This window comes from Eurosta solidaginis, chromosome 1 (genome assembly GCF_040869045.1).
Source record: "Eurosta solidaginis isolate ZX-2024a chromosome 1, ASM4086904v1, whole genome shotgun sequence".
NCBI classification, from domain to species: Eukaryota; Metazoa; Arthropoda; class Insecta; order Diptera; family Tephritidae; genus Eurosta; species Eurosta solidaginis.
The window spans coordinates 326,129,494-326,151,201 of NC_090319.1; the positions used below are offsets into that span (position 1 = coordinate 326,129,494).

The 21,708-nt window shown below is 37.5% G+C and overlaps 1 protein-coding gene across 7 annotated transcripts in view; it reads left to right on the forward strand.

The window, feature by feature from the left end:
* The window catches only part of cher (filamin-A), a 264,422-nt gene that overhangs the window by 72,087 nt on the left and 170,627 nt on the right, over nt 1–21,708 (forward strand). The window lies entirely within an intron of this gene.

Consider the following 21,708-nt stretch of genomic DNA (forward strand, 5'->3'; position numbering starts at 1 on the left):
GATGCGACTAAATAGAATATCACAATGAAAATTACTTTAAAGCTCTCAGCAACAGCTTTCATTTGATATCCATATTTTTTATAAACACATTCTAGGGGTACCCGGGTCCACGTTTGGCCTATATCTCGAGACCCTAGTCACCCAGCGGTGTAGAACTTACTTTGTACTAAAGCACACATCAACAGCTTTTATTTTATATCCATAATGTAGAAACACATCCTAGTGTTATCCCGATCCACGTTTGGCCTATATCTCGAGACCCTAGTCACCAATAGGTATGAAAACTACCCTGTACTAAAGCTCTCATCAACAGCTTTCATTTGTTATCCATATTCTATAAGCACATTCCAGGGGTACCCGGGTCCACGTTTTGGCCTATATCTCGAGACCCAAGTCACCCAGGGGTATGAAAATTACCCTCTATTAAAGCACTCATCAATGACTTTCATTTGATATCCATATTTTATAAACACATTCTAGGGGTACCCGGGTTCACGTTTGGCCTATATCTCGATACCCTCTACGTCGATCGCAACCAAACCTATGTGCACACCACCTCGTGAGGTATACGCAACTTATGTGAAAGTTTGAACAAAATCGACCGGATAGTTTTTGATTCTATAAGCCTCACACAAAACGGACATTAATTTTTATATATATAGAGGATTGAATAATTATTTCTGCAAATACTTACATATATTTTTATAATTTCTAAAAATAAGTACGTTATTATCTCCTTAGAGTTGTTGTTGCGATGGTTCAGGCACGCAAAGTGATATTTTTGGGGTAGATGGCGTACAAATTTGACTACACACAAACAGCCGGACGAAGAAGGCTTTAGATATCTCGATTGCAGTGTGTAAATCTTTAAGGCCTTTTATCCCCGGAATTTTAACCCGCACTACTGCTTAGAAGTTTCGCAGAACTATCCTGAGTTTCCACCAACAACATATAAATAACTGGAAAGCATTATAAACTGACTTGACTGGCGAGCAATGTTCATTCTAGCTTCTGATGACCTACCCATGCGCCATCTAATTTCAACCCAACCTACGTCAACATTAACCAGACAAACTGGTGGGCGGTACATACATTTCCTTCGCTTCCCACTTAAGTTCATTTCTGTTGATGCCCGAAGGGGAGGACTGCAGTTCCACAAGATCGTCGTTTTGGCTCTATGTATATCAGCAGATAGAAGACCAGAAAATCATTCGAGATTCGAAGCAGCAGCACATCGTAAAAATGAATTAGCAACTGGTCGTACAACATAATCGGACCAAATTAAAAGGGCAACTAAGAGCCTCCAATTTATAATCCAACATGAACAAGTTATAGCCTGTCTCCCTCAGACAATGCAAATCGAAAAGCCGTCAGGCAGCCGTACGCAAAGAAAAACTAGGACAAGCGCCTTGCCATCACAAGCAATGAAGATTGAGGAAACCATCAAGTTGGAGAAGACCTTTAAGCCCATCAACCCAGATGGCTGTGCTATCTAACGATGATTAAACCTACTGTCTTTTTTTTACTACTTTTTGCAAAAGATGGTCATATAAATCGCTTTCTGTAACCTGCGCCATAGCCGTGCGCCAAGACGCATAGCTAATAAATTTCAGGCTCGACCCAAACCGATCTCACAACATGACGTTCCTCGCGGTACTCGAATTGTTGTAACTTTTCGAGGTGGTCAAATACGCTACGCTTCTCTAAGACCTAGAAAACATCTTGCTTACGCGGGCATAAAATGTATATCCTGAACTCCCCACTGCCCACAGTTCTTGCTGTACTTCGGTCTTACCTACACAAACTTTGCAAAACTATACTTATGTATGTGCAGACCATCTCCACTCGACACGAATTATATTCTAAACTGTTCAGCTAAACAAACTAAACAATATATTCTTGTTGAGGTTGCAAGTTTCCTATGTAAAGCGACGTAAAATATGGCTGCTTAGAGAATTGGTGGTATTACCTTCAGTCTGGTTCAGTTATACCCATACGCGCTAAAAAAGCCATGAGGCAGTTGCCCGAAATAATGCCATGGCGCGGGACCCTCTATGACTTCAATCCTCAAATAGTTCAAGGTAATCCCAGACCACCATCCATCGCATCACAGTTCAACACAGCGATTTAATAGCTGTTTAGCTATCCAAAGAATATTCAGTTTTCTAACCGTCCTTAATATCAGTAACTTCCATTTAGAAATATCTTCGTGATTACTGCATGAAGTGCTTTTACAACAGCAACAACGTCCGAAAAAGGCCTTGCAGAATTTTGAGTTTTTTTAATTATTATTTTTTTTTTGCTGCTTTCTCTTCCCCTTTCCTTCTACTTCATAAATCTCTACACCACCTTACCTACATACCTATTGCTCATTTTACGAACGCGAGCGGCATCTATTCCCCTCAACATTCTCGGAGCGATCATAATTTAGGAATCCGATATGAGTCTGAAATATGTGAAAAATATTAGCCTCAGAAATATGATCATGCAGGAGTCTTTTGTCACTCCGATATGATGAAAATGAACTTTTTACCCAGAGTGATCAGCAAACAAGGCAAATTTTGAACAAACATTCATATTTTCTTTTGAAAAAATTTTGTTCATATTCAATTTGAATAAAATCGTAGTTTATAAGGTGTCTTGCTATTCCCGAATTAAATTAGTATGGATGCTTCTATCTAATCAACTCCGCAATAATCAGCATTGTAGCCACAAAATTGGCTCCGTAATTTGCCCTGTTTGGTCTATCGAGCCCTCCTTCGGAGCTCCTGTTTTCCAAGCAATATTGAGGTTATGCTTTCCCATTCTTATCTTAGTCATGTATCCAAAGTCCGCCCTGACCTGAGCATTCCTAATCCTTAATATGTAAATGCCTCCGAAAATACTCATATAAGTAGCAAATAATGAGGTGTTTGTGAGCGTAATAGGAGTCTGCTCGGACTCCTATTTAGACTCACATAATGTATGAAAAAATGCTCATATCGGATGACCATTGCAAAAAGGGAAATACACTCATTCCGACTCATAAATGAGCTCATATTGAGCGTAAAAGATCCGAATTAGGACTCTTTGCTGACTCTTTATTGACTCGCAATGTTTGCTGGGTCTGGGTTTTCCTCATTTTCAAAAGTACTCACATTCAAATATTTCTAATGCACCGAATCAGTTTAATGGTTCAGTAGTTCATTGTAATAAAATTTAAACAAAACAAATTAGGAAAAAATTTGCTTTTTCCTAATTACCAACTTTTTTTTTTTGTTTTGTGACCCATTTTATTATCTTTGAAGTCATTATTAAAACTGGCACATGCATGCTTATGAATATATTTACAAACCTGTACATTCACCTTTCTACAAACATGAAAAGCATGTGACCTCTCGAAGAAGATAAAATTGTCTTTGTTTACCGCAACTTAAGAAATGACTCTGAGAAATTCTAGATGTAATCATGCAAAGGCAAAAATTCCACGCCAACACCTTTCATTCCATACGAACCGCATACAAAATCTCTATTTACACAAACTCATTTTAATGGTTATATTTATGAATATTTTTTTTTTGTATCTACGTATATGTAAGCTCATATATTTATCGTAGAACTTAACGCTTTTTGAAAATTGCTAATTTGCACAGTTAGCACAAATTGAAAAGCCACGCAATTGCAGAAAATGGTAAATGTGAAAAAGAAAAGGTGTCATACGAGGCCATAAAATGGGAAATAACAGAATGAGTGATTGTAGTAATGTGTGGGAGAATGTATGTAAATAGATGTGAAACGTTGCAAAAGTAATGAAATGTAAACTGATTTATTAAAATTTTTCTGTGATCGAACAGATATTGTCTTATGACGTAGTAGGACCTGCGCGAACTTTTGTTTACTTAAAATTTTTAAGATCGCGGGTTCGAATCGAGCTCAAGGCCTAACAATAATTTTTTATCATTATTATTGTTATGATAAATTTTTTCTTAATTGAAAAATTTTTTAAATTAGAATAGAAGAAAGAAAAAATTTTAGACAACTGCCAAAGCTCGTTGTATAGATCCATTTCGGGAACTGCTAAATTCCTTCATCGGCAACGTTTAGGCGCCGCTGCTATAACCATTCAGCCACCACAGCGGTTTTTTGTTTGTCTTCATTAATCCTACTTCTATTCTGGTTCGTGCCAATTGATATTCACACCACTGCGACATCTGTTGCAGAATAGCTGTGAAAATTGGACTTGTTTGTTGGCAATGCTGCCAAAGTGTCATATTTTATTGACACTTGTTTTTCCCCGTGCTCTGGGATGTATTAACAATTTTTGTTGTTATATCGGCCTACTGATTTTAAGATCGCGGGTTCGAATCGAGCTCAAGGCCTAACAATAATTTTTTATCATTATTATTGTTATGATAAATTTTTTCTTAATTGAAAAAATTTTTAAATTAGAATAGAAGAAAGAAAAAATTTTTGCAGCATTGCCAACAAACAAGTCCAATTTTCACAGCTATTCTGCAACAGATGTCGCAGTGGTGTGAATATCAATTGGCACGAACCAGAATAGAAGTAGGATTAATGAAGACAAACAAAAAACCGCTGTGGTGGCTGAATGGTTATAGCAGCGGCGCCTAAACGTTGCCGATGAAGGAATTTAGCAGTTCCCGAAATGGATCTATACAACGAGCTTTGGCAGTTGTCTAAAATTTTTTCTTTCTTCTATTCTAATTTAAAAATTTTTTCAATTAAGAAAAAATTTATCATAACAATAATAATGATAAAAAATTATTGTTAGGCCTTGAGCTCGATTCGAACCCGCGATCTTAAAATCAGTAGGCCGATATAACAACAAAAATTGTTAATACATCCCAGAGCACGGGGAAAAACAAGTGTCAATAAAATATGACACTTTGGCAGCATTGCCAACAAACAAGTCCAATTTTCACAGCTATTCTGCAACAGATGTCGCAGTGGTGTGAATATCAATTGGCACGAACCAGAATAGAAGTAGGATTAATGAAGACAAACAAAAAAACCGCTGTGGTGGCTGAATGGTTATAGCAGCGGCGCCTAAACGTTGCCGATGAAGGAATTTTAGCAGTTCCCGAAATGGATCTATACAACGAGCTTTGGCAGTTGTCTAAAATTTTTTCTTTCTTCTATTCTAATTTAAAAATTTTTTCAATTAAGAAAAAATTTATCATAACAATAATAATGATAAAAAATTATTGTTAGGCCTTGAGCTCGATTCGAACCCGCGATCTTAAAATCAGTAGGCCGATATAACAACAAAAATTGTTAATACATCCCAGAGCACGGGGAAAAACAAGTGTCAATAAAATATGACACTTTGGCAGCATTGCCAACAAACAAGTACAATTTTCACAGCTATTCTGCAACAGATGTCGCAGTGGTGTGAATATCAATTGGCACGAACCAGAATAGAAGTAGGATTAATGAAGACAAACAAAAAACCGCTGTGGTGGCTGAATGGTTATAGCAGCGGCTCCTAAACGTTGCCGATGAAGGAATTTAGCAGTTCCCGAAATGGATCTATACAACGAGCTTTGGCAGTTGTCTAAAATTTTTTCTTTCTTCTATTCTAATTTAAAAATTTTTTCAATTAAGAAAAAATTTATCATAACAATAATAATGATAAAAAATTATTGTTAGGCCTTGAGCTCGATTCGAACCCGCGATCTTAAAATCAGTAGGCCGATATAACAACAAAAATTGTTAATACATCCCAGAGCACGGGGAAAAACAAGTGTCAATAAAATATGACACTTTGGCAGCATTGCCAACAAACAAGTCCAATTTTCACAGCTATTCTGCAACAGATGTCGCAGTGGTGTGAATATCAATTGGCACGAACCAGAATAGAAGTAGGATTAATGAAGACAAACAAAAAACCGCTGTGGTGGCTGAATGGTTATAGCAGCGGCGCCTAAACGTTGCCGATGAAGGAATTTAGCAGTTCCCGAAATGGATCTATACAACGAGCTTTGGCAGTTGTCCAAAAATTTTTTCTTTCTTCTATTCTAATTTAAAAATTTTTTCAATTAAGAAAAAATTTATCATAACAATAATAATGATAAAAAATTATTGTTAGGCCTTGAGCTCGATTCGAACCCGCGATCTTAAAATCAGTAGGCCGATATAACAACAAAAATTGTTAATACATCCCAGAGCACGGGGAAAAACAAGTGTCAATAAAATATGACACTTTGGCAGCATTGCCAACAAACAAGTCCAATTTTCACAGCTATTCTGCAACAGATGTCGCAGTGGTGTGAATATCAATTGGCACGAACCAGAATAGAAGTAGGATTAATGAAGACAAACAAAAAACCGCTGTGGTGGCTGAATGGTTATAGCAGCGGCGCCTAAACGTTGCCGATGAAGGAATTTAGCAGTTCCCGAAATGGATCTATACAACGAGCTTTGGCAGTTGTCTAAAATTTTTTCTTTCTTCTATTCTAATTTAAAAATTTTTTCAATTAAGAAAAAAAAAAAAAAAAAATTTATCATAACAATAATAATGATAAAAAATTATTGTTAGGCCTTGAGCTCGATTCGAACCCGCGATCTTAAAATCAGTAGGCCGATATAACAACAAAAATTGTTAAAATTTTTAAGTTGAACTCCAGCATTTTGGTCTAGCGTTTATTTTGTTGATGTGATCGCTTTCTTACCGATTTGTATCCAAGAAGTTATCGATTTGTAATCGAAAAGCTATAAATTTTGTAATAATTTTGTTTTACCATAAAATCATCGGTTTGTTATCGAAAAATTATCCAAAAGTTATCGATTTTTATCGAATAATAATCTATATGTTATCGAGGAGTTATTGATTTCTTATGAAAACTTTATCGATTTGTTATTAAAACTTCATTGAGTTGTAATCGAAAAGTTATCGATCTGTTATCGGTTTTTTGTAGAAAAATTATCCAAAAGTTATCGATTTTTATCGAATAGTTATCTATATGTTATCGAAGAGTTATTGATTTTACATCAAAACTTTATCGATTTGTTATTAAAACTTTATCGATTTGTTATTAAAACTCTATTGATTTGTAATCGAAAAGTTATCGACCTGTTATTAAAATTATACAGATTTTCTATCGAAAACTGCTCGCTTTATTATCGAAAAGTTATCAATAATCTATCGAAAATTGAGCGATATGATATCAAAAATGTATCGATCTGTTATCACAACTGTGTCGATTTGTGATCGAAATGTTATCGTTATAACACATAAAAATGTATTAATTTTCTTTCAAAAGTTATGGATTCTTATTGGAGTCATACCACTTTGTTATCGATGTGATATCGATTTGTTAACCCCGACTCAACCCGTATCGCATATGCTTCTTTCGCAAATTACTCCAAATTTAGTTGTAGATGCAGCAGAGAACGCGATCAAAGGTGCGTATAGAATTCCTGGTATCCCCGCAGGATTAAAGAAGCAGGAAGATAACTAATCAATCATCAATTTGAGGGAGTACCTAAGGCAAGTTGCTAATGTGCAAAAATTATGGTCCAACCCTGTATTCCCTTTTGAAGCCGACAAACTGCAACATCAAGGTATATACTAACTTCGGCGCCCATGTATTATCGGGTTGAAACAGTGCGCAAACTTCTTTAGACAGAAATTAAAATTGTTCTTTTTAGCTGACAGAGGCAAGTTAAGAGCTCACATGCAGCTACATAAAGACAAAATTTCAATACGCCCTCTGTGGCCAGTTCTACAAATGTAATTGCAGCCATCGAAAAGTCCAAATCATGCAAGTCCATAGAACCATTTTGGATGCGACTATTTAATCATGATCCTCACGTTGTCTCTGACGCTTTCCATTGACGCATCCAAGATATTAGAATCAAGGCTACACTGAAGTTCTCTCAAGTATTTTTTCCATCCCACATCCCATTGAGCTTTTACACCTCTTGTTGTTACCGTGTCAGCGGTTTTTGAAGACCTTTGAGTGCAACGAAATTCACCCGACACCCTGTATCTTTCATTAATTTGATTGCCCACTGAATAACTCACAAATCAAAGCTATCCCACTTGTTGCAGCAGGAAACTATAAAAGGAGGGAAAACGCATTATATGTAGTTTGTAGTTGGATGGACCAACCGCATCAAACTGGGGCTCGAGTGCAAAGCATGACGCATGGCAAAAGCCGAGTGCTGGTGTCAGCAAAGCGTTGAGGCGTATAAAAACATGCCATAGAGAGGTGATGAAGATGCCTCATATTAAGATAGTCTCGTTTGATATATTCCACTTCAATACACATAAACAAATGCATATTAACGCACACAGAAATTAAGTGTAAACATGTTGCAAGTACGTGTTGCGTGGATATGTTCAAAGCGCATGCGCACAGCAAGTCAATCGAGATGATGTGATGGGATGATGCACAGGCATTTAACGCAATGCTTATCAGCTAAAACGCTTTGTGATTGAATAGTAGTGGTGGGGTGAGGTAAAAAAATTGCTTTTAAAGATGTGCATATATTTTGTAACGGGAAAGTCTTTAGCACTTTTTAAATGGTGTCATTTTACAAATGTTTTTTTAATATCTCTCACACATGGCATTCATACTACATACTTACAATCATATTACACTGAAAGAATGAATTATTTATATGAGTATATACATGAACACAATTTAAAGTATGGACCGATTAATCTTTGATGAAGAGAAAAATTAATTTTTATAGTCAATCGCAATAAAAAATGTGCAATTTATTAGCAACGAAAGCAATTAATCTAGTTGAACAATAAAAATTAAGTGAGAAATCAAAAAAAAATTGTTAAAAAAGAAAATGTAAGGGAGGTACAGTTAAGGGAGTGCTGTGCACAATTTTTTTTAGGATATAGATCCGAGTTCTAGTTACATGAGCTCTGAAACACCACTATAGCTGTAAGCAACAATGTAAGGGCAAGGCCACCGCGATATATTAGGCTAGGTAAGCTTAAAGTGGCCGCAGAGGCACACATAGGCCAGTGTCTGGAGGCCCGTTGTGATACAATTAAACGAAACCATTACCTTTACTCTTCGAATCATTTCGAGGACCGAGGACCTGATAAAAGCTACCAAGTGTTTGATGTCGTACCCCACGACCTTGCGTAGATTATCCAGAAGGGGAGCTCACAGGCAGCGCTGTCTGGCACCACTTAACGCCGCTCAGCTGCTTTTACTGCCTCGGTAATGCTGCCCTAAATCTTCCAGGCATGTTTTTGCAAATACAACAACTCGAAAAAGTTTGCCCTGTGTTAATCCCATCATTCTCTTCGTCATCTTTATAGCTTCTACAGCATTAACGATAGGGTACTCCTAGTTGTTGTTATGGCAGTGCTTCGCCCCATCCAATAGGTACGAGCACTCACAAATTGTCATCAATATCCTCTAATGGGAGTCCAAGGAAAATTGCAGTTCCAACGGGAGATATGATTGGTGTCATGTCCTTCTGCATGCTTACCCATAAGGCAGTACCCAGTTAGTAATTCTACCTAGGCCGTAAATGTGGCGAGATCTCTTAAGATCCCATTTGTACAAGGTTTCTTAGATGCCCGATACATGATCAGCATAAGCTTGCATAAGGCTTATACCTTAGCGTTCATTGTCAGGAAAAAACTACTTGAGCATCGTCAAGTTCGTCTCCAATACAGTGCCTGTGTTCCTGGGTCCATGCGATGTTAAGTGTTAGTTAAAAATTGAATGGTTGAAAGCCAAAAGATTTGATAGTTGCCTGGCTTTCGCTAAAAATAAAGCTTTCCTTGCCGGTTATGATTTTTCTCAGTCTCGCCGTTTAGCTGGAGAATTCTATGTCGGCACAGAATATCTTCCCTCTTTCATCTGTTGATTTCACGTTTATAGATCCTCAAGGGATCTCTGTGTTCGTCACAGCACTCCTTGCTTTCCGCAACTTTTGTCAGCTTAAACATATTTTTTACCTGCCCTATAAAAGGACTCAGCTTCTTACTCGACCTTGGTGGCTTTGCTTTCCCCTTGAATCTTTTCAGAGGACAAGCTTTGTTGTACGCAATTGTCAGCGCCTTTGATAAGAAGTTGTTGAACTCCTCCAACTTCTGTATGGTGGTAACCTCTATAGGCTGCCCCAGCCTTTCTGTTACACATTCCTAAAATTGTTATCAGTTCGTTGCTTTAGGGTTTCTAAAAGTTTTTCCCGCCTCTACCCTCTTTAGGGGGATTCTGAAGCGGATATATGCATGGTCTGAGAACGATGGCCTGTCAAGTACCCTCTATTCGTACCCTTATATATCCTCAATGTGATATAAAGCACATTTGCTTGACGTTGGCCCAACATATGTAGGCATGCTACCGTTTGGCCACCTGTAGACTACTCTGTATCACCTCTATCATTAATGTTCGCTGTAATGCGTATTCCCATCCGCGCCTATGACAAACCAACCTCTGCACGCTTCTTGAACTCCTCTGATGGGACATCCACGTTTTGAGCCATGTAGCAGGATGCCAAGGTAAGGGACAGTTCTTTCTTCCCCTCTATTGCGAATACCGCTGGGTTTCCGGTGCTGAAATTTTCGTACTGAAGAGAATAATTCGTCAATCATATTTGATTTTATATACACATCTATTAATCTCTCTAGAGTTTGGAGCAGAAAAGATGTCAAACTAATCGACCTGTAGTCTTTCGTATGCAGATGGCTCGGTTGTCCTGTTCAATGATTATTCCAAGCCATCATATAACCTTCCAACTGTCATCTGCAGCATAGCAGAGAATATCCCATCTGGAGCCGGCGATTTGAACTTAACATGTTCTAGGGAAAAGCATAACTTCATATTCTAGATGCATCAAAGTTGTTCCACTGACTATAAACTTAGCGCCTGATTTTATATAAGAAGAAGAACATTATTATGAAAAAAGTATAATGCTAATTCGAAACCATTTGAAAGTCGTTTGTTCTTATTTACAAGTTAATTAACCTGAAAGCCACACATGGGCTGCTCCCAAGCAAAAAGTCCGGCCTAACTGGTTCATTTCAAGACCGCTGCCATCAGAGTTGTTAATATGCATTTTAACTTACTCAAAAACATCATAAGTCAAACAAATGAGGAGCCTGAAATATTTAATAAAATATTCAAAACGAATGCCAAGTTACATCGTAAAAGCGCCAGCTAAACAAACCCGTTAACTAAAGCTAATCAAAAGAGAAAAGTAATAAAAATTTAGGAAAAGCAGATAAAATGTCATAAAAACCTGAATAAAATGAGGAAAAAGAAATAAAAATGATTTTTTTACTAATCAGGCAAGAAGCAAGAACAATTTATATGCTTAAACATAACTTTAACACACACAACTTGAGCCACAAGCCACATGCCGCATGCCAAAGTATGACGAATGACTTTGTGTCGACTTTGGAGCCGCAAATCGCCTTATTGCTGCACGTCAAGTCATACGAGTGCCGGCTTAATTGCTGCCGGCCGACTTCACGACTCACTTTATGGGTAATCGGCACAACTTTAAACGGGAGCAAAGCGTTTGACAAACGCAAAGTTGTTGATGTTGGCGACAACATTACATGGGCGCGCACATCTCCTGCTATGCCGGATGCAACTAGTAAGAGAATAGCGAAAGCTTGCTGGATTGGTACCACTTTAGTGCACGTATGGTTGGGCGGACAGATGGACGAATAGACGGCATGCTGATCTTGCGCTGGTGACAAGTAGGTTACCCATAGCGCATACTAATGCGTCTAAATATATAAATCGCTATGGTAAGGCACAGAAATGTCTCAGGTTTTGTTGTTGATTGAAGATGCTTTCTTTTTTTTCAGAGTCAACTCTTCCACTTGTACGTCTGCGCATGATGTGCTAAGCATAATTGCTTCTAAACAAATATTAGTATGCTATACAGGGTGACTGGTGAAAGGTGCTTAATAAGGATTATACGATTTTATGAAAGCTTCGAACTTTTTACTTGGAGTTCTCTGAATTGTTCTGGATATGCAGTTTTATAACCCAATCAATTCTAGATCAACAAAGTACAAGTAAAAGGTCTCTTAAAATACGCATTGGTTTTCGACAATTTTTTTTCGAAGGGTGTTTCAGTTTTTCTTCTATATAAAAAAATGCTCACTCTTCGCTGTATCAGATCCTTTAACCTCAAAAAGTGAAATAAGAGATAGGGCGCTTCGAAGGTTTCACGTCTTGGTAGCAAAACGCAGACTTAACGTAAACTCTTGTAAGACGGAGCTGATGCTGTTTACTATAAAAAACAAAATACCACAGTCACTAGCAGAGTTAAGTATCTGGGCGTCGCAAAAAACACAGCAAACTTAACTGCAAAACTATATAGATCGCAGGATCGACAAGGCTAACATAGCCTTCTGTTCCTTTAAAGGAATCGTCCGCAAATTCGTCTGCGGCTTAGGGGGCTTAAACTATACCCGTGGTAGGTATGCCTGTCGTAAGAGGCGATTAAACTACCAAATTGATTCAAGGGGTTGTGTAGGGCAATCATATCAAAGGCCAGCGCAATTTATAGCTTCTCCAACGCAATTTTCAATAAGCGTGTCCTGTTTTTTTTAGCAGCCGATGCTCTAGCGACCCCAAGTTCCTTATGGAGGGGGTGGGAGGGCGGTATGGCCTAGAAGGTTAAATGTGGTGATACTAAATCGTTCACCTTAATGGTGCTTGTTACTGCAACGTACCGGATCTATGTATATCCAGCAAAATAACGAAAACACTCCCCATAACCTTCAGGGAGTGTCATTATCGCTACAACAACAATCGTCAACAAAAACTGTACTCTAAAACCCAAATTCGTAATATTATGGTGCCCCGCCATGGACATAGAATACAATATTAAAAAGATGAATAGAGTACATTCGGCGGGGTAACAGATGCTTTAAGGTCGTGTCCAACTGACGGACTAAATTTGAACCTAAACTAGCTATCTCTGGACCTCCATTTACGTGAAACTGCAAGTTGTTCGGCAGTAGACTTCGTCTCGCAGGTGGAACTCGAGGCAGTATGGCCACTGTGGTATACTCAGAGGGTTTTATTGTGTGGTCAATCTGATGATGACACGCCATCAGAGGTTGCAGAAGATGAAGTTCCCTTCAAGAGGGCGGTGGTGGGTACAGAATGCAAAGAAAGGCCGCAATTTTACTCTTCACCGACGTTTTCAAAATAGTCTGCGGCTTAGGAGTTGGTGTCTAATCTGAGCTACTTAAACGTAAGCTCTGGGTATATTAAGACATTTACGCTGCTGTAGGAGGGCCTGTGAGACGGTGCGAGGTATGCATTCACTCAGATAGCGAAACAGAGAACATGGCGCTTAGATCCCCCATCACTTCTTCCAAGGCTGTTATTAGCTGTAAGAGATCGCTTGAGCCACAGCTATCTTCACAAACATAACTTGCATAAGGGTTCCTTGTCACAGGAACATTGAGAGCAATGACGAACCTGCAAAGACAAGAGCACTGCTCACAAGGTTTATTTGAGCACGTTCTCTGTTCGTGTCCTGTGCTCGCAAGGTCACACGGCTCCAGCTATTAGGGGCGGCAGAGTTGCCAGATTTCGACGCAGTTATTAAGCTAGGTCCTAGGAAACTTCTAGTACTTACCAAAAGGACGTAGTTATTCTATAACATCAGTCCTGACAAATTATTAGGGTTCTTTCGTTTCATCGTCAACCAAATCTAGTAGCACTATGGACACTTTTAGTCTATGTGAGGTGTTTATTGACCAGCCAGTTCTACCACACCTAACCCTTCTTCTTTAGACAAGAATCGGCCGATCATTAGGCAGCCCTACCACTCTGAAGATCCTGATAGGGTCATAGTATTCATGTATTGGCTGGCGTCTCAAAAATGTCCTATTTGAGAAAACTTTCGAATTACGCCTTAGGTCTACTACTTGCGCTATGATTTAATCAGATTTATAATGGAAACCATGGAAACAACTCAAATTTTAAAATTTTACATGAGTACAATACTCCATATAAGACGCTATTTTACTCAGCCGTCATTACTATGGTTGTAAAATGTCTATCACATTAGGAAGATGATATGAAGTTAACTAAAACTAGCCAACGATTCGCAGTTTCTAATGAAATAGTCATGACGGCACAGAACGCGTCATCATTTGAGCTATGAAAAAACGAACATTCTTAGGTACTTACGTAGCTACTTTTTCTGGTATTTCGTTTACTAATTTACAGAATCTTTATAAAGGCGCCTCAAATATCATGACTCAGTGGCTTAATCAGTCGAATCTTTGATGATGATTGTGCGCGCATTGTTTGTTTAAGTTGATTTTGTGGTTGCTGATAAAGTTGTTGATGTGATGCGATAGTAAAGCTTAAACACTTGCTTAGCAATCTTAATTGCAAATTATAATATATTTAAGTACATATTTTTATTGCTTCTGTGCAATGAGTTTATAAATAGCTTGATTACGGTTGCTTTTACAAATAGAAACAGATGCATTTCTGTTATTTGCAAAATTTTGAAGTATTTTAAGGATTGTGGATTATTAATTGGTTTTTTATAAATGTACCAAAAACAAGTGAGAAACAATTTTTTATGTTAAAATTAATTTTCAATAAAAATTTGGAATTTTATTAAAAATCAAGCAAACATTTCAATACCACCTGAAAAGGCGATTACCGATGCGTATGCGAAACATTTTTTTTATTATTCGGTGCGAGGGCCGCCGTGGTGTGATTGTAGCGTGCACCGCTTATCACACCGAAAATTCTGGGTTCACGCCCCGAGCAAACCAACAACAAAATTTTAGAAACAAGTTTTTTAAATTAGAAGAAAATTTTTCTAAGTGGGGTCACCCCTAGGCAGTGTTTGGCAAGCACTCCGATTGTATTTCTGCCATGAAAAGCTTCTCAGTGAAAACTCATCTGCATTGCAGATACTGGTAAACTTGTAGAAGATGGCCCTACTTTGATTCGAAAATACCCTCAGTCGATATAAATTCAAAGGAATTTCGAGTTCGTTTTTTATACTTCCTTCACATTGAGTCGCTTTCGCAAATTGCAGTACAAAATGGAAAATTTTGCAAATCGATTTTAGAGTAGCTTCCCGTAAAGCTAGGTTCTCGAAACTTAGAACATACATCAGAAACCGTGATGAGGCAAAAAAGTTGTCGCTTTGTGAGGCCAGCCACGCACTATTTCAAGAACTCGTACGAATTTCGAAATTTTGCGATCCAGGTTTAAGTAACTTTCCCATAGCCTTGAGACTTGAAATCGCGAGGATAGCTTTAAACCCTACAGAACTGCAATACTAATGACATACAATTCTTCTCGATGGCGGAGGGAGTCCTTAGAAAATCCACATCGAACAAGAGAAATCTGCGATCAATTTTCAAGCAACTTTTTATTGAGCTAAAAACTTAAAATCTTACAAATAGTTCACAACATCGCGACAAAGCAACAAAAAGATAAAAAAAAATCCGCTAGGTGGCGCGCGAGTCGAAATAATTAGAAAATTCATGCGAGACTTGTAATATTGTGATACATTTTCAAATTGAATTCCATGTTTAAAAGAGACATGAAATTTAACATCTGGTTCAGATAACAATGAGAGAGCTACAAACTTAATACCTCGCAAATAGAGAATCCGTTGATAATGCATTAAATATTGGACAATAGCCGATAGGTGGCTCACCTCACCGGTCGAAAAAAATTAGAAAAATGTATACCATACTTATTGAGAACAGCGCAACGGACTCGCTATGGACCAATAGGGTTGACTGCGAAGTCTCAAGCGCCGTATGGCCATGCTTGGATAGGAAGGGCACCAGCTTCCTTTTCAAACTAAACAAATCTGCGGTGAGGGTACGTACGGGTGTCACCAATGCTCCGCCGGTGGCGAATACCAACAAACTCCCTCTGCAGAAACTGTCAGGATGAGGAGAAAGAGGAGCCGATCTACCACTTTCTCTGCCGATGCCCGGCGCTTCAAAGAATAAGGCTCAGCTTTCTGGACTCACGCTTCTTCGACAGCCTGGCAGAGGCTGGGATGGTAGACGTCTCGCTTCTTCTTGGGTTCATCAGGGAAAGTAAGTGGTTCGTTGAGGACCGCTGGGAGGTAATGAGGCTAAACGAATTTGCCGCCATACTGTACTTACTGAGGGCACTCACAATGGAAAAAATGTCTCCGAGTGGAAGTGTGGGTATCACCCACGCACGCCCTCTTAACCTAACCTAACCTATACCATACTTGGAATGATCGCAATTTATAAACGTGAAACATCTTCTTTACTGTGAAGTTTTCAATCTAGATGGGCTTTATGTAATTGTTCAACCAAGGTCGGTAATTGGGCTATACTTCTATAGTTTTATTTCAGAGAAGCGGTTTATAAAATAAATAAATACAAGGCGCGATGACCTCCGAAGAGATTTTATGTCGAGCTTCTCTTCCAATTTGCGTCGTGATCCTTTTAATTTTTCTACAAATTGTCGGGACGGGTGTGCGATTTAATATATTGAATAATATATTGAAAAAGTGCGTATGACCTGCGGACTACATCGGAGTAAATAAAGATCAGAAGGTACTACATACAGTGCTGGCCATTTTCGTAAAATCTGTTGTGCGTTAATGGGTCACTTTTGCGTGCATTTAGTTTATTTAATAATTAATTCAATATATAATATTATTTTTGTTGTTCATTATTGAAATAAAGTACATTAATCTCAAACTTACAATGTAAACAAAATTGTTATATGAACAAAAAGCACAACGAAAGTTGGAAAAAAAAGTCGGCCAGAATGAACGCTTTTTCGAATATTATGCACGAAACACCTTTAACTTTAAGGACTCATTTTGTGCCGCGTTTTGATCCATTAATATAAAGAAGGCGTTTTAATTAATTTAATAATCGGTTTCGCCGAATATTAGGTGGTGCCGAATATTAAGCGATGCCAAACAATTTTAGATTCGTATAGGCACTCAAAAGTTTATTTTCTTACCTCGAACTTAGCTTTGAATAAGTAAAAATATCAATGTCAAAAAAATTTATACGAGGTTAGTATGATAAAAATAACGGATGTTTGTATAAATATATGCCTGTATTTCTGTGTATGGTTTGTATACCTAAATGCATATATGAGGGCTATAAACGTAAAATCGGTAATAATACTATGTTCAAACAGAAAAATAAATTGAGGCAATTTCGATTTAAATTGAGTGGTGTTGATATAACTCAATTTAGCTTACATAATAGTAGTTTGATAGCTGGTTGGCTCATCTCTACAACAACAGCATACTTTTGTTCAGACTGTCAAAATGTGTGTTTTGGTATTAGGCTAATAGAATGGAATGAAAACATAAAAATATGAAATTTTTGTGTGTTGTAAGAAAAATGTGTTCAATGTTTTGGTTTCATTTTGCCATCTTCTTTGACAATCCCTACTCCAGTGAAATACACAAAATAAAATCAGCTGATGAGATAAGCCAACCATATAGTGGAGCCATGCGTAAAACTGACGTTTAAATCTACTCAATAAACACACTTTACAAGGTTGAATTTGCAGTTTGAAACAATTTATTACGAAATTTTTTTTAAATTGGCAATTTATTATTATAATTTATTATATGATAAATTGCGTAATAAATTGCCCAAATGGTATAAATTGCCAATTTGGTGTGTGTTTGTACATAGTATAAGGCCCCAAACTAAAAAAAGTAAACCTATTCGGAAACTCGAGAAAGTTTCAAAAAAAGTTGGAGCTTTTTATTCGGAGTTCTCTAACTTTTTTTTGTTTTTTCTCGAGTTTTCGAATTTTTCCGAAAACGTTTTTGAGAATGGCTTGCAGTTTCAATTATAAACTTCTTAGAAGGCTTTTGTTAAAATCATCATCATTAATTGGCGCTTTATTCGCTTCAAGCGATTTTGGCAGTTTCGTAACAAGCAACGCCAGCTTTCCCTGTTTCGCGATAACTGACGCCAATTGGGAAAGCGAAGGGAGGTCAAGTCATCAAAACTGCCGCGTCGCTAAAATACTTTCATGGCCGAAGCGTCTTCGCCCATTCGCATAACATGACCTAGCCAGCGAAGGGTTTGTGTTTTCGCTGCGCTATCGTCATATTTGCATAAATCTCATGCAGCACCTCCATTCTCTCAAACAATCCAAGAGCCATCTCATCTTCTCTCAACAACGTCCACGAATCCGAGCCATACGTCAGGAAAGGTAGAATGAGCGACTTGTAGAGCGTGTTTTTTCTTCGTCGGGAGAGAACTTTGATTTTGTTTGTTGATTTTTGTTGTTGTTTGTTCTCCGTTAGATTTATAAGCGGACATTGTTTTCGCTGTTAATGCGTCAATAGTGACGTGGCTGCAGGGGCGCGGATTCTTTCTTCGATGACAGCAAGTACTTCGTCTTGTCCTCATTTAGCGTAAGATCCACTTTTTTGCTTCTTTATCTTATCCAGAGAAGGCAGAACTCACTAGCGTGGTGCGGTTTGCGCGATCGATTTTCTTGTGGATTGGGCAGGGCAACTTAAATCTTAAATGTGGTGACATGCGTTCATCCGACCATATTTTACAGAGGATGCTCTTTACCAACTCTTCGTCTCCATGTTTGAACTGCTCGGCGGGTATTCCGTCATTACCTTGCGCCTTGTGATTTTTTGGTGGGGATATTGTCATTATTACTTCGTCAAACATAAAAAGAGAAGAATTTAGCAAAATTTAAAAAAAAAAATTGCCAATTTATCAATGAAAATCTAATAGTGAAATTGCAAAAGTTGTTAACAGCAACAGTACAGACTTGAAAATAGTTGTTCTACCGAAAATAAGAAGAGCAGTAGCCGTCCAACCAAATTCCCTCGCCGAGACATCAGCCTTATTTTGAAAGAAATGGGAAGAAACTAAAAGTTTCTCCCCAAAAATAAGCCGAAGATATAGCAAACCCATCAGGAAATTGGGTTCAGCCAAGAGCAATCAAAGAGTTCTGCACAAGAATGGCTTTAGCAGTAGAACACCACGCAAAAAGCCTCTTATTTCTGAAAAACTTGTTAACTTCGCTTGGAGTTCGCCAAAGCACACAGGGAATATGGGACGTGTTTATAGGAAAAGTTTTGTTTACCGACGAGTCAAAGTTCAATATTTTTGGTATCGATGGAACAACAAAAGTGTGAAGGAAGAAAAATACTGCACTCGATACGAAGAATTGATGTCAACTATAAAGCCTCCATCACGGCAGTGTTATGATTTGGGGAGCTGTTGCGGCAACTGGAGTTGGTAAAATTACATTTGTTGCGGACAATATGGATCGCTTTAGATACAAGTCTTTATTGGAATATAATTTTAAACCATCGCTGAATGAATTGGAGCTCGGTGCAGGTTGGATCTTTCGCAGAATAACGATCCAAAGCACACGGCACATATCCAAAACAATTTAATGTACCACCCTAGACTTCAGATTTCAATATTTTTGAGCATGTCTGAGAAATTTCAGAACGTAAAGCTTGAAGAAAAACAAGTAAAGGTGTCTAAGTTCGGGTGTAACCGAACATTATGTACTCAGCGTGAGCTTCAATTGTACATTTCCCGTTTCACCCGTTTAAAAAAATGTCTCCCCATTTCCTCTTACAATAAAACTTGATAAGTGAAATATCATTGATTCAAAACTATTTTTTGCTAAGTTATAGCTTATTATTCTAGTCTACGACCCTTTTAAAAATCTTTTATATAAAAGTGGGCGTGGTCTTTAACCGATCTCGTCCATTTTCCCCTAGAAATATTTCCTACTATAGGGAAAATTTGTGTACCCAATTTTATTAAGATCCGTTAATTTTTCTTCGTGTTATGGCTCTCGAAACATAGAAAATTGCTAGTCATAAGAGGGGCGGTGCCACGACCATTTTGAAAAATTTTTCCAAAAGTTTATCAAGAGTCTCTATATCAGTCCACACGTCAAATTTCAACATTCTAGGTGTATTATTTACTAAATTATCAGGTTTTGTGTTTTTATATTTTATATATATATAAAGTGGGCGTGGTAATCATCCGATTTCGCTCATTTTCAACACCAATCTATTCTGGGTCCAGATAAGCTAATGTATCAAATTTGGTGAAGATATCTCAATATTTACTCAAGTTATCGTGCTAACGGACGGACGGACATGGCTCAATCAAATTTTTTTTCGACACTGATGACTTTGATATAAGGAAGTCTATATCTACCTCGATTCCTTTATACCTGTACAACCAACCGTTATCCAATCAAAGTTAATATACTCTGTGTGCAAAGAACGCTGAGTATAAAAAATAGGTTTCTAGCACTGCTGTCCTCCAAGAACGCATCATAGAAACTTGGCACAGTATAACACCTGCAGAGTTAACAAATTTTGTAGCTTCAATGCCACGACGGCTTCAATCTGTTATTAATGCTAACGGTTGGCCGACTAAATACTAAGAAAGAATATAGTTTAGTGTTACGTGCAGTTGTTCATACTAAAACGGGTTGTTTTTGTACTGTATGTAAACTTTTGTCGACGTTGTGTTTACGTTTCTTTTCCATAACTTTTCTCTCTTATGTTAATGCAAGGATTTTTATACTCAATTGAGCAGAGCTTACAGAGTATATTAACTTTGATTGGATAACGGTTGGTTGTACAGGTATAAAGGAATCGAGATAGATATAGACTTCTATATATCAAAATCATCAGTATCGAAAAAAAATTTGATTGATTGAGCCATGTCCGTCCGTCCGTCCGTTAACACGATAACTTAAGTAAATTTTGAGGTATCTTGATGAAATTTGGTATGTAGGTTCCTGAGCGCGCATCTCATATCGCTATTTAAAATGAACGATATCGGACTATAACCACGCCCACTTTTTTGATATCGAAAATTTCGAAAAACCGAAAAAATGCGATAATTCATTGCCAAAGGCGGTTAAAGCGATGAAACTTGGCAAATGGGTTGACGTTATGACACAGAATAGAAAATTTGTAAGATTTTGGACAATGGGCGTGGCACCGCCCACTTTTACAAGAAAGTAATTTAAAACTTTTGCAAGCTGTAATTTGGCAGTCGTTGAAGATATCATGATGAAATTTGGCAGGAACGTTACTCCTGTTACTGTATTTATGCTTAATAAAAATTAGCAAAATCGGAGAACGACCACGCCCACTCTAAAAAAAAATTTTTTTAAGTAAAATTTTAACAAAAAATTTAATATCTTTACAGTATATAAGTAAATTATGCCAACATTCAACTCCCGTAATGATATGTTGCAACAAAATACAAAAATAAAAGAAAATTTCAAAATGGGCGTGGCTCCGCCCTTTTTCATATCATTTGTCTAGGATACTTTTAATGCCATAAGTCTAATAAAAATTTAACAATCCTTGTGAAATTTGGTAGGGGCTTAGATTCTAGGACTGTGAAGTTCCAATTTGGAACTTCTTCAAAAAATTGTTCTTGTGCGCACTCTAATACACCCACGCACTTATCAAAAACCAAACGCACTATTTTTAGTGTAAGTTCTTTTATTTAAGTTATAGTTGTTGTAATATATTAAATAGTTTTAATACTTTAGCACTAGACTTAGTTTTATTTTAGTTTGTACTGTATTTTATGTTTGCACAATTAAATTAAAATTTTTCAGTCTGCGCACTTAGTTTCGTGTCTCTTTTTCGTTGTCCAAATTTATAATTATATCCGCTCTTATTTTTTTTGTTGACCTCCCCGTTTCCAACTTGTTTCAACACCTG